Below are 11984 nucleotides of genomic sequence, written 5' to 3' on the forward strand. Positions count from 1 at the left end.
AACGCTTTAGGGGGAGGGGGGGAGTATTGCCGAGCGTTACGGTCCATACAAAAATTTTCGTGGTTTCATACAAAAAAGCGTTACGGAGGGGGGAGGGGGGGGTCTAAAAATGCCGAATTTAGCGTTACGTAATAAATGGACGCTGCCTTATATGTTTTTAGAGTACATAACATTGGCATGAATATTTTGTCCCTTAAGAAGGAACTGGAGAGATGGATCTGACAGGTGGTCCAAAATATGTCCACATCTGATTATGTTGAACATATTTTGGCCATACCTCAAACCACCATTTTAGTGAATATTATCGCTCCACCGAGGTTAAGAACAGTTTATTTTGAGTTCTTACAAGGCCCTAACTACATTCACATGAAATGAATATTTATTTGTAAAATTTAATACCTCTTCGAAGCCGACTACAAATTTGTCACCTTCTTTGTTTTTGGTGCTTTTCCGTGCGTTTCATTGGAAGTGAAAACATTTTCTCTATTTTTGATACTGAACAGCATATTTAACTGACATCCAAAATAAAGGTCATAACATAATTGAATACTTTTCGTGTTCCAATAAAAAATTACCAAGATTTAGTAGAGATTATGTGATAAATATCATAAAACTCCCTAGGTGGGCCAAAATACCTGCCCGGTCCAAAATACCTCCACTACCCTATGTTATCATGTTTAAGGAAATTGTTGAAAAAAATGATCCTATCACGACTCGATCATTGGGTCGAATCGAATAACTTGCTTTCAAATACGCAATTCGGGTTTCGCAAGGGTAAAGGAACAAACGATTGTCTAGCGTTTCATCAGATATTCAACTGGCCTTTGCGGAAAACGAGCAATTGGCTTCAGTTTTTTTGGGCATTAAGGGCGCTTTTGATTCAGTTTCCATAGGAATATTGTCAGAAAAATTGCACAATAGTGGACCACCAGGAAAATACTTCTATAATTTGTTGTAAGAAAACATATGAGCTTCATCTTCGGACATTACTGACAACTTCCAGAATTAGCTATATGGGCCTACCCCAAGGCTCATGTTTATGTCCCTTGCTTTATAATTTCTATGTGACAGACATTGACAGTTATTTGGAAGGCCAATGCACGCTGAGACAACTTGCAGATGATGGTGAAGTTTCTTTAAAAGGCCCACATGCAGAAATGTTGCAAAGATCATTGCAAAATTCCCTAAATAATCTGCCCGGTTGGGCAAGAGGTTTGGGGATCGAGTTTGCCCTGCAAAATTGGTTGTGTTTTCTAGAAAGCAGAATCCAGCCCAATTGAAACTTATACTTTTGGGAACAGAAATCGACCAGTCTTTAACTTCGAAATACCTTGGGGTCTGGTTTGATTCAAAAGGCACTTGGTGTACCCAAACTAAGTATTTGGTGCAAAAATATCAACAATGCACAGTGTTCGAAATCGATGATTTTACGATCAAAATTAAATAACTTTTTTTAGGTTGGTTCTAGAGGTTCGGCGTGTTCTACAAAGTTTTTCTGCATGTTAAAAGGCGTCTTTTGATAAAATGTAATAAATGATTAATCCCTCTAGAAGTGAGTTAAAAAATTTATTTTTTCGAAATATTTTTTTAGAGGTTTGACGTCTTCGGCAAAGTTGTAGCCCATAATAAGAGAACAAAAATCGTAGAACATGTCAAAGCTCCATCTCTTACGGTTTTCGAGATATGGAGCGTTTTGTGCGAAGTACCCCTAAAACTAGTTTTTTCAGTGTAGCTTCAACAGATAAAATCCTACAGTTTTGTGACCTTCTTCAAACTTGTTCAGGACGCCAAATTACACATTTCTTCCGAAGATGTCAAGTCGTTATATCTTAAAACAAAAAAGTTATAGGCAAATTTATCATATTTTAAGGTGTACTTTCACCTTAAGTAACTATTTCCAGCGCAAAATGGCGCAGATGGCTCAGTCGGTAGTTGAAAGATTAGACTTTTTACTATCTCTTGGGGGTGGAAACCCTCGTGGGCAATAGTGGGAAAGGTGGTTTAAATACATGACAAAAACTAATTATTTTGCCTGTAATACAAGAAAAATAAATAAAAATTAATCATTTAGGAGCCCGCAGAAATTTTTACTCCATTGCGTTATTTCCAGCAATATTTTACAACATTTTTGAGCATGATTTAATTATTTATTTACTTAAATAAGCGACACTTTACACCAAAGTTGCATTCGTGTCGTTTTTGAGCATTGTTTTTACCAAACAGAATATTTTATTCATGATTTTGAATGCATATTGTTTACTATCAGATGGTCATACAATTTCTGATAAAGTTACTTTAAAATTACCTGTTTGAAGTTTTTTTGGGGCAATATTCAAGTTAAGTAGCGCTAGAAATAGAAAGACAGTTCAAGATGTGCATCAAAACACATAGTAGATTCTTTTATTATTTTTATTTTTATTTTGTATTTATATTTATATTTGTTGTTTGACTTTTTAACTACGGAATCAGTATCGGAAAACATCAAGAGAAGTTTTGATTCGTCCGATAGCAGATTAATAGCTTTTTCGGTAATCCAAGAGTTTGACTTACAACTGGAAAGCAATAGAAATATATCAGATATAAATCAATAAAATACAGGGGTGCCGAGAAATAACGCGATAGTTTTTTTTAATATCAAACATTATTTTTAATCTCTTGACGTTAACCAATTACATGTTACGTCCCATCGTCTGCATCATGAGTTAATTGAAGTACTTTTCATATTTTAACAAAACTTTTCAAAAAAATCGGGTTGAAAATAAAATTTTATATCAAATTGATCATTTGATATAAAAGATTAACTTTATTTTCACCAGGAAATCGTCAAAATATGTATTGAAGAATGTAAAATTACAACTACCTTAATAAGAACTGCGAAGGTAATGATCAAAACGCATTTGATATTCTAACCACCGTAGCCATTCAGTTTTATGACTATTGAGTAGGTTGTCATTCATTTGGGCATAGATATGTTGTCATAAGTTTGAAGAAATTCAATACTTTTATTTAGAACTAGCTTTAGTTATAACTCTCGGGAACAATATTTTGTTCTGATGTTTTAATTTTTAGTGATAAAAACTCACTGGTTTTTGCAAAAACGTTGTAAAATATTGCCGGAAGAAACACAGTGCAGTAAAAATTACTGTGGGCTTCTTAATTATTATTTTTTTTAAATTTATTTTGCTTGTATTACAGGCAAAATAATTAGTTTTTGTCATGTATTTAAACCACCTTTCCCACTATTGCCCACGAGGGTTTCCACCCCCAAGTGATAGTAAAAAGTCTAATCTTTCAACTACCGACTGAGCCATCTGCGCCATTTTGCGCTGGAAATAGTTACTTAAGGTGAAAGTACACCTTAAAATATGATAAACTTGCCTATAACTTTTTTGTTTTAAGATAAAACGACTTGACATCTTCGGAAGAAATGTGTAATTTGGCGTCCTGAACAAGTTTGTAGAAGGTCACAAAACTGTAGGATTTTATCTGTTGAAGCTACACTGAAAAAACTAGTTTTAGGGGTACTTCGCACAAAACGCTACATATCTCGAAAACCGTAAGAGATGGAGCTTTGACATGTTCTACGATTTTTGTTCTCTTATTATGGGCTACAACTTTGCCGAAGACGTCAAACCTCTAAAAAAATATTTCGAAAAAATAAATTTTTTATCTCACTTCTAGGGGGATTAATCATTTATTACATTTTATCAAAAGACGCCTTTTAACATGCAGAAAAACTTTGTAGAACACGCCGAACCTCTAGAACCAACCTAAAAAAAGTTATTTAATTTTGATCGTAAAATCATCGATTTCGAACACTGTGCAATGGATCAATTTTCTACGCACAATTACCGGAACATGGTGGGGTGCTCACCCGGAAGACCTCATAAAACTTCACAAAACGACTATTCTCTCTGTTCTCGAGTATGGCTCTTTCTGTTTCCTCTCAGCGGCAAACTGCCACCTAATAAAGTTGAAACGAATTCAATACCGTTGTTTGGGTATTGCCCTCGGCTGTATGCACTCAACGCATAATGCGAGCCTAGAGGTCCTGACAGGGGTGAAACCTCTCCAGAACCGCTTCTGGGAACTCTCGCTAAGGTTACTTATCAAGTGTGAAGTGAGCAACACACTTGTTATTGAAAACTTCGAAGAATTGCTCAGTCTGAACACTTAGTCAAAATTCATGAGAATCTATCTGTTGTACATGTCGTCTGACATAAGCCTACCAAGTTATAACCCTTCTCGTGTACACTTCACTAATGACAGTTCCTCTGTTAAATGCGATCTGTCCATGAAACAAGCTATTCATGGAATACCAGATCAACTTCGATGTACATCTATTCCTCGCATTTTTAACGAAAAGTACCAAAATGTCAATTCCTGTAAGAGATTCTTCACTGATGGGTCTCGCATAAATGGGTCCACTGGTTTCGGTGTCTTCAATGAAAATTTCACCGCCTTCCGCAAACTTCAGGAACCTTGTTCGGTTTATGTTGCTGAGCTGGCAGCAATCAACTTCGCTTTGGGGATAATTTCCAACATGACCGTAAACCATTTCTACATCTTCTCGGATAGCCTTAGTTCAATTGAGGCATTCCGCTCGATGAAACCTGTAAAACATCAATCTTACTTTCTTACAAAAATAAGGAAGTAGATGGGTGCACTGGTCGAAAGATCATACAAGATTACCTTTGTATGGGTCCCTTCACATTGCTCAATTTATGGCAATGAGGAGGCGGACTCTCTCGCAAAGGTGGGCGCACAGGAAGGTGAAATCTATGATATAAGAATTTCACATGATGATTTTTTCCATTTTGTTCGCCAGAGTTCTCTTCAAAGTTAGCCAAATGATTGGCGAGATGGCCAGCTGGGGTGGTGGTGGTTACATTCCATTATTCCTAATGTTTCCTTGCGAGTGTGGTGGTATGGTTTGGATGTAAATTGCAATTTCATTCGCGTGATGTCAAAGCTTATGTCCAACCATTACTCGCTAGATGCGTATTTACACACGTTTAACCTCGCGTTGAGCAATGTTTGTACTAAGTGCGGTTCCGGTTATGATGACATCGACCACGTAGTTTGGCAATGCCCGGATAATGACGCCTCCAGAGCACTACATTTGGATACCCTTGAGGCTCGAGGTAGACAACCCTGTGTTCTTGTGAGAGATGTGTTGGGGACCCGCGATGTCTTCGATGTATTTTCGACTTTCTTCGCTCTGTTGGTATAAAAGTTTAATTCGCTTGTGTTTTCTTCTCTAGTTTTTTTTCTCTGTTTTGTCCTCTTTGTGTTACTAAGTTGCTCCTGGCCATTCGGAAGACCAAGTCCCACAACAAGTTGATACAAACACCACAAGGCACCGAATACGCTAGCAAGATGCGATTCACCCCCGGATGAGCTGCAGTGAAACCTTTGGTCCAATCCTTACCCTGTCCATCCCCCAAAATGTGACCTTCTAACCTCGAGCTGCCACGAGTACCCTGGCTTCGACCCATTACTAACAGATACCGTCGTTGGGGGTGAGAATGGGTCAAAAAAGGATACTCAAAGAATGTTAAATAACAAATGCAATTGAAGTCGGAATAACTTTTTCTTTGGTATGTATACTCTTCTATGTGGTATTGATAGTTTAGCAAAAAAGTATTACATTATATGAATTGCTTGCAAAACTACAAATGATTGAAAATTGACCCAATCTCACCCCTTATAGGGGGTGAGAATGGGTCAAAGTATTCGAAATCGCCTATCTAAGAATATAAGTTAATTTTATTGATCATATCTAGTAAACCTACTTAAAAAACAATATAATCATGACTAAAAAAAACTTTTGTAATTTTAAAAGATGATTAATCCACCTAAAAGGGCTAATACAACCGAAAAAATGTTAAAATTTGATAAAATAACGCTTGTATGTTGTATCGCCATTTTAGCCACCATAATCATCCTCATTTAAAGTTTCAACCTCGATGAGAGAAGGGGGGATTACAATGAGGGAGGGACGCATTGAAAGATTGCATAAGAAATGTTTAACCAAACCAAAATTCGCCGTTCATTCACTTTCCGACATTGTACTATTTTACCGGTTTTATAGCCCTTGTATTTCCTGAATCCCACTACCGTCTGGCAGTTTCACGATATGTCCTTAAAATTTCAAAAATGAGTGGAGAAGAAGAACGTTATTAAGTTTATTTTATGAGCTTACGATATTGCAGTACACTGAACGTTAGATGATGATTAGAGGAGCTGTCCAAACGCATGGGTTTATTGTTATAAATGATTTTAGGCACTAAACGTATGAACACACTCGCTTGACACTTCTTCGATATATTTTCGAAAAAAAAAAATATGGTAAACATGGCACCACTTTAACGTCAAATGGGGACTGGATAACAAGTTGAATTTCTAGTTCAGGTTATGTGCACTCGATAACGTGATTGACCCAATCTCACCCCCATTCTTAATATTTAGACATAGGGTCGCAAATATTGATTTTTTATATAAAAAGTGCATTGACATCCCACTTTTTTCGTTGCATCAACCAGGTAATACCTACAACTAACTACTTATAATAAAATTTATGGTTAGGTGCTTGTGTGAAACATTGCGAAGGAGAAATTTTTTCAGAGTGATTTACTAGTAGTTTCATCATATAAGTTTAGCCACAATTTGAACAAAAAACGATTATTGCTAAACATCTTATTCTGCATCATAACGTGTAAAAACATCTTTTCTTTAAAATAACATATAGTTTTCAATATAAATTCGCGATAGTTAATGAGCTATTTCAAATTTTATGTTTCTCCGTTTTGACCCAATCTCACCCCCCAGACCCATTGTCACCCCCATCGACGGTATCATTAAAAAGTTATTACTCTGTAGAATGTATACTATTAAGTACAAAAAAAAGATCTTCGGCTCCGTGAAGCGTTATACGCGATTGAGCCCCAAATAAATGAACTAGATAAAAAAAATCCCATACAAATTTCAATCGCAATGCGAAATACAGGGATGTAACCAATCGCTCTTAAATTTTGCACAGTTGAGGGTCACCCCTCGAAAACATGTCATTTTTTTAGATCCGTATCTCCGCCAATTTCCGTCCGATTTAAAAACCCTAGATCCCATTCAAAAGATAATAAGTCAAAGAAACTTTCAACATAATTCGAACGAAACTTTTTTAAACTGTTTGTATGTAAACTTAAGCTAAAGTTGACAAATTTTCTAAAAAATGAATATAAACTTACGGCAGTGTTGCTGGAAATTGTGTCGACCAAATTTTAAGATGTAAGCGGTAATATAACCTGTTTTTTAGCTTTCAACTGCTTTTTACCGAACTTGGCTATAATATCTACAAGACACTGAAGACGACCTTCAGTAGGTCGGCTCCAGAGGCACGTTCTCCTCCATTTGGGAAATTTGTGCCAAAGACGACTTTACAGTTGAGGTCGAAATACGTATCTGACAAAGGATGCAAATTCTTAGTGGAATTCAAAAGAACAGTACTTAACGCGATTTTCTTTTTACTTACAGATATTCCCCTAACAAGCACAGGTTAATCATCATTATAATATCTAGAAAAAAAAGTCATTGAGTAAATTAACTCCTGATGTCATCGATCAAAAGTTTGGGGTCACCCTTCAAAATGATGTATCGACCAAAAGTTTGGGGTCACTACCGTAAAACATGGAAAAGTGATTTGTTGATATCTTTGTCATCTTTCATTCAATTTTTATTCTTCTTAGCTTATTTGAAACACAATGAATGGTACTTACTGCATAGACATTAGGTTGTCCCAAAATTGCACATGGTGAAAAAGCTTGAGGGCTCACTCTTCAAATGATAGCTTAGGGTGTAAGAAACAAGCTTTTGTATGACGGCAACTTTCAAAAATGACGTTTAGAGGTCGCCCCGGCGAGATTTTTGAATTATGGCCATTTTTCGTAGTAAATTTCATACAAATATTTTTTACCGTACAAAAATTGGCAATACCCACTATTTTTATATTTTCTTACAGCTTGATATGGATCCAAACATCTTGGGAAAAATAATTAACGACATGTTTTGCAGGTAACTTTTTGATACTAAATTTTGGAATTTACAAAAATTTGTCATTTTTTTATATACTTTGCATTTTACCCATCATAAAAAGTACCTGAACCTAATGCTAATTTAAAACAATTTTCGTAAAAAGATAGAAAATTTTATAAGGAAAAACTTTGCTGAAGACAGCATGGCGTGTTTTCTATCCGTTTTGGAGTTATTCACAATTTACTATTTGGTGAAATTTGAATTTTTAGGTATTTTTCTAAAAATGTCACAAAAGAACTTTCCAAAAACATATACAAAGTAAAAAATCACATATGCTTAACATGTTTTTGTCTTGATTGTGTTATGAAATTATGGTGACATCGTAGGCCTTAGAACAAAGGCAGACTTTATTTCGTATGAAAACGCGTCATAAACACCGGAAGAGAGTTCTGGGGCATTAAGCCGAAGTACGTTAAACTGAAGCCTAATGGGTCATTAGGCCGAAAGAGCTTAAAGCCAATTCAGTTGAATGGTTTGATTATGTTACATGCATAGAGTAAAGTGAGTGGTGATAGTAGCGGTTCGCAGCGGAACTTTCTTACGTTTTTCCTTTCAGGTTTCACGGCTAGCACTATAGCAGGTAAGTATCTTGTTTCCTTCCACTTCTCTTCTTTCAGGTTTTTTCAGCATGCACTACACAACACCGCAGGTAAGTTCTTAAATCACTGTATTTCTCTCTTAAATTAACTTTATTTCTTCCTTCTACACTATATTTCACTTAATTAATTTCACTTTTATTTCTTCAGTTCAATTTCTCTTAACTAGTAATTAAATTTTCACAACAACTAACAACTTTGACGTCTCGTTGGCAGATCGAATAAAAAAGACCTTTTCCATCTGTCACATTCAGTATTTATAGCCGATACCGTCGGAAGTCGCCGAAACTTCCCGAAACTTCTATGCGATTTTGCGTTATACCTCTTCCTTCGGCCATCGAGGTTTGACGGACGAGGGATTTCACGGGGTGATGTATTCGGGCATAACTTCGACTCCTCACGAACAGATGGCGCACGGTGATCGATTCTTCGTTGTAACGAACAGTGAGGCAAAAGTTTCTTTTGAAGTTTTTGAGCTCAATTCAAATTATTTCTTTTGGGTGCCAAGGTTGTTCGAAGCCTTTTTGAAAAAGAGTCTTTCACTCCAAAAAATATAAAAAATGACCAATATTTCGAAAAGTTATGACAAAATGTTGGTTTTTGATCAAACAATTGTAACATGCGATGGTCCTCCCGCATGGAGCGGAATTGTAATGAAATCGAAATCGATATTTTATGTTGGGGCGTAACTAGGTATAGAGTAAAGTGGGGCAAAAGTTCGAGTGGGGCAAGAGTTTCTTTTGAAGTTTCTGAGCTTAATTCAAATGATATCTTTCGGGTGTCAAGGTTGTTCGATGCCTTTTTGAAAAAGAGTCTTTCACTCCAAAAATTATGAAAATTGATCAATATTTCGAAAAGTTATGACAAAATGTTGATTTTTGATCAAAAAATTGTAATATGCGATGGTCCTTCCAACGCATGGAATGGAATTGTAATGAAATCGGATTCGATATTTTATTTTGGGGCGTAACTAGGGATATTCTGAAGATGCTTTAGCATGTATAACTTTTTTCAAAAAAGTTTTGGAAATCATATTTTACACATAGTGGGGCAAAAGTTCAAATTGTGGGGCAAGAGTTCGAGTCATGTGGCAACTTTAGGTAAAACCCTAAAATTCTGCAAAATGTACATATTATCTCTGAAGATGATGGAATTAGTGAAAAAAATCGATCGAAGTTGAAAAAAAATGTTGTATTATTAGAATTTGGCGGAAAACTACTAATTTTTGGTAAAGTAAATTTAACCCTGATTTGGGTCAAATCCAGATCGAACTTTAAAGTGTATTCCAATTCCAATATCAAATATTTATTGGTTTAAGGTATTCCAATTTCCAAAGTGTCGAAATAGTGTGCTACGGATAGCGGATTACCACAAACACTAGATCCGAACTTTTGCCCCAGTGGTGGGGTAAGAGTTCGAATTAGACACACACATACAAAAAGTGTTGTAACTCAAAACTGAAAAGAGATTTGCCGGAGCTATGTTCAGCAAAATTTTAGCTCATGGATGGTAGAATCACCACACGGTATTCATTTATTTTTATCTGCTTAGATTTCTTGAAAATAATTGAATTTTCAACTAGGGTCGAACTTTTGCCCCACCTTACTCTATTTTGAAGAAGCTTTAGCAACTTTTGCAAAAAATATTTAAAAAACATATTTTACACTTAGTGGGGCAAAAGTTCGAGTCATGTGGCAACTTTAAGTAAAAACCTAAAATCCTGCAAAATGTACAATGTACATATTACCTCAAAAATGATGGGATTAGTGAAAAAAATCGATCAAAGATGGAAAAAAAGTTGTTTTATCTGAATTTGGCGGAAAACTACTAATATTTGGTGTAGTAAATTAAACCCTAAAATCCAGATCGAACTTTATTACAGTTACAACATCAAATATCAATTGGTTTTAGGTATTCCTACAACAAAAGTTTCAAAATAGTCTGCCACGGTTAGCAAAATTCCACAAACACTTGATTCGAACTTTTGCCCCAGTGGTGAGAGTAAACAAAAGGTTTTACCATATCTTATACCGACTTTTCGAACCCTATAAGCAGATTACCCTCTTCGAATGAATGTAATCAGTTTTAATTCTGCCCTCTAATGCTTATCATTTGACAGATACGCGTATTCCGACTATCACTTATAATCTTCATCAGTGTCAGTTACCCACTGGATTATAGTGAATAACTGACACTGAGGAAGATTCCAAGTGGTATTCGAAATAAGCACACCTGTTAAAGAATAAGCATTAGAGGGTCGAATAAAAAAGTACCAAACTTATTACACGCATCTGAATTTATCATGATTTATGAAGGGATTTTGAATTTCGGCCTACTGACCCATTCCGCATAACGTGGAGGTCTGACTTCATAGTTTGTTCTCCTTTTTATAATAGGTTAACTCTTCTCATATTTTTCCCTTTTCTTGAAATAAGCAAATTTTCCGTAGTCTTTTAACCGATTGGTCTAACCTGCTCTTACTCTCGTACTCCGCATACCACGTCTCGGCTTCATGAGAAGAATTAGCTCTCACTTGTAGTTAGTGGGCACAAACGGGAGTGTGTTGTGTATTGGCATCTAAGCCGAAAGAGAGATGAGTTTGTGAAATAGGAGTGTTCACGGTGTGGCTTCGGAGTCAGTTTGGCTTTCTATTCCGCAGAATCATTACTTTTTCTGTGGCTTAGTTGGTTTAAGCGCTGGTCTAGCGAATACGGAGTCGTTGGTTCAAATCCCACCAAAACGCGTTTTTTTCACAAATTTCATCTCACAATTAGTCAATTAGCAACATTTCGTGCCTTCTAATTACAAGTTTTTCCAGCATGTTCCAGACATACTAGCAAATCTGGTCAAATGCCAGAAAAATGGGTAATATGTGTCATTGTATACTACTTGAATTTCGCCATAGTTGTTTTTCAACCTTTACTGATGCAAATCAACAAGAAAAAAAGCAAAGCACTTATAAATATTATATTTTTTTCGGCATTCAAGTTTTAGTCCCACCAACCACCATATACACTACCCGTCATAAGTACGGACTCACAAAAAGTATTGCAACAATATTGCATCACCCTGACTCACCTTGGTATCTCCAAAACCTGAGGACTTACAAAGATGCTGTCTTCAGCAAAGTTATTCAGGAGCCCAAAAGCAATAACTTTTCTGAAGGCGGCATTTTTGTAGATGATCTGGTTTTAGAGATATCGAGGTGAGTCAGGGTGATGCAATATTGTTGCAATACTTTTTGTGAGTCCGTACTTATGACGGGTAGTGTAAGTATGATAAAGTAAAACACATGAA

Source organism: Aedes albopictus, chromosome 2, assembly GCF_035046485.1.
Source record: "Aedes albopictus strain Foshan chromosome 2, AalbF5, whole genome shotgun sequence".
NCBI classification, from domain to species: domain Eukaryota; kingdom Metazoa; phylum Arthropoda; class Insecta; order Diptera; family Culicidae; genus Aedes; species Aedes albopictus.